The sequence below is a fragment of the Mus pahari genome, chromosome 7, assembly GCF_900095145.1.
Source record: "Mus pahari chromosome 7, PAHARI_EIJ_v1.1, whole genome shotgun sequence".
NCBI classification, from domain to species: domain Eukaryota; kingdom Metazoa; phylum Chordata; class Mammalia; order Rodentia; family Muridae; genus Mus; species Mus pahari.
This window is the reverse complement of record NC_034596.1, coordinates 99,193,726-99,196,670: the sequence shown is the minus strand read 5'-3', so window position 1 is coordinate 99,196,670 and position 2,945 is coordinate 99,193,726.

Below are 2,945 nucleotides of genomic sequence, written 5' to 3'. Positions count from 1 at the left end.
CCTCCATGACTTCTGCATCAGCTCCAGCTTTCTGACCTGCTTGAGTTCCAGTCCTGCATCCTTTGGTGATCAACAGCAGTATGGAAATGTCAGCCGAATAAACCCTTTCCTCCCCAACTTGCTTCTTGGTCATGATGTTTGTGCAGGAATAGAAACCCTGACTAAGACATTTGGGTAAAACAGATTGGCTTCCTCAATGTGGGTGAGCCTCCCCGGTCTCCATAAATGTGATTGGAAAAGCCCGTGGAAGAACTGTCTACTCAAAGTATCCTTCCCCACCATTGTCTCTCCATCGTGACATTGTCCTGTGGGGTCTTACTCAGGGAAAGTGTCTGTGGGACTTCCTTGAGGATCTTGTGAAATGCAGAGTTAGGTTCAGTTACCAGTTATCTGGGACAGGGCTTGACATTACAGTTCCAGTGACTCCATGAGACCTGAGCATAGACCCAGGTGAGAAAGGAGGGTGAAGGTCTCATTTGGCCACATGTCCCTTAAACCTCAGGGAGTTCTTTTTATCGTCCCAAGCCCAGCAAACCAGAATCACTTAGGCAGTGCCAAGTCTAGCACCCGGGGGGGGGGGTGGCCGAGCTTGAAATAAAATCATGAGGCTCTCTGGCAGGGAGGTGCTGGGGTGCCTACCACTGTCTAGCTTTGTGACAATGGCTGAGTCACTCAGGTGTGCCCAACCGTTGACCACCCAAAAGTAGCTAAGCATGTGGTCCAACATATTAGTAAATGACAATCTGATGGCACAGTGTCAAAAGGTTGGACATCCTTGTGACCTCTCTAAGAAGAAGGATCAGAACCACATTGATCGATGGAATCAAATCTAAACCTAGAAACGAAACCACAGGTGGGACAATGGGCTATGCACAGACAGGCTGGTCTCCCATCGAGTTGAGGTTTGAACCCCTAAGAAACACATTGGTGCAAATCTTCACCTACATAAGACAGAATATGTTCCCTCATGTCTCCTAGACCCCTGGCTCCTGTCGAAGTTACCACCCCTACAGCCCCCACAAGAGAGGCATGTGGCTAGTAGTCACATAGAAAATGTCCCAAGCTTATGACCTTCAGGCTAGACTCCTCTCAGTTACCTAGCAACAGCAAGATAACCCAGCCCACTCTAAGAGCTCTCCCTCTTACTCTAGCCTTTCTTCCCTCTCTCCTTTTCCCCCTCCTCTCTTCTTAGCTATGGCCAGTCTCTCTCTCTCTCTCTCTCTCTCTCTCTCTCTCTCTCTCTCTCTCTCTCTCTCTCTCTCTCTCTCTCTCTCTCTCTCTCTCTCTCTCTCTTTTACCTTCTCTCTTTCCCTCTGCCTTTCTAAAATAAAGCTCTAAAACTATAGACTGTCTCTGTTCATCAAGGCCTGCTGTGCTAGGACAGTGGGATAGGCTGTCTCCCAATGAGCCCTGCCTAATCTGTCCGAATCCTTGCTGTGCTCCAGCCACTGACCAGACTAAAGACCCTCACCTATGTGGGAACTTCTCTCCATCTGCCCTCTTCTTGTATCTCCAAGGCTAAGAGTGTTACCTTGGGCCCCTGGTATTGGGGGCTGCTCTTGGTCCAACCCTGCCATGTGGGGTCAGTGGCTTCACACAGCCAGATGCCAACGCGGGGCTGAGTGGAAAGCATCCAGCAGTCGTCCCCCATCTGCCTGCCCTGAGCACATGAACTCTGGCCAGTCGAGGGCTCTCTCCCTCCACCCTCCTCCCCTACACCCCCATGCCCCACACCCATAGTCCAATGAACACCTGATATTTGATAAAGAAGACAAAACATACAATGGAAAAATGAAAGCATCTTTAACATATGGTGATGGTCTAACTGGATGTCTACATGGAAAAGAATAAAAATAGATCCATATTTATCACCCTGCAAAAGACTCAAGTCCAAGTAGATCAAGGATCTCAACATAAAACTGGATACACTATGATTTAGACCTCATAGAAGAGAAAGTGGGAAATACCCTTGAAAGCATTGGTACAGGAGACAATTTCCTGAACAGAACACCAATGGCTCAGGCTCTAAGATCAACAATGATAAGTGGGTCCTGATGAAAAGCTGCTGTGAGGCAAAGGACACTGTCAATAGGACAAATCTGCAGCCTGCAGATTGGGAAAGGATCTTCACTAATCCTACATCTAACAGAGGGCTAATATCCAAAATTTACAAAGTATTCAAGAAGTTAGACACCAACAACACAAACAACCAATTTAAAAATAGGATGGAGAACTAAACAGAGACTTCACAACAGGGGAATCTCAAATGTCCAAGAAGCACATAAGAAATGTTTAAATTCCTATTCATTATGGAAATGGAAATGAAAAGAACTCTAAGATTCTGTCTTATACCCACACAATGGCTAAGAAGTCCCTCAAGAGAGAGCACATGCTGGAGAGGAGGTAGAGCATGGGGAACTCGACCATTGCTGGTGGGAGTGAAAAGCTGTACGACCACTTTGGGAATCAATTGTCGATTTCTAAGAAAACTGAGAATACTTCTTCCACAAGACCCAGCTACACCACTCCCGGGCACACACCCAAAGGATGCTCCAACATTCCACAAAGACACTTGCTCGGCTATGTTCCTAGCAGCTTTGTTGATAATAGACAGACACTGCAAACAACCTAGAAGTCCCTCAACTGAAGAACGGATAAAGGAAATGTGGAACATCTACACAGTGGACTGCTATTCAGCTTTGAAAACAAAGACATGATAAATTTGGCAGGCAAATGGATGACACTTGAGAATACCACCCTCAGTCAAATGAGGTAATGCAGTTCCAAAAGGACAGGCATGGTATGTACTCACTGATAAGTGAATATTGGTCACAAAATAGAGGTATCATGCTATACTCCACAGACCCAAAGAAGCTAAAAAGAAGGAAGGCCCAATTGAGGAAGCTTGAATCCCACCTAGAAGGAGAAATAAAATAGTCATAGAG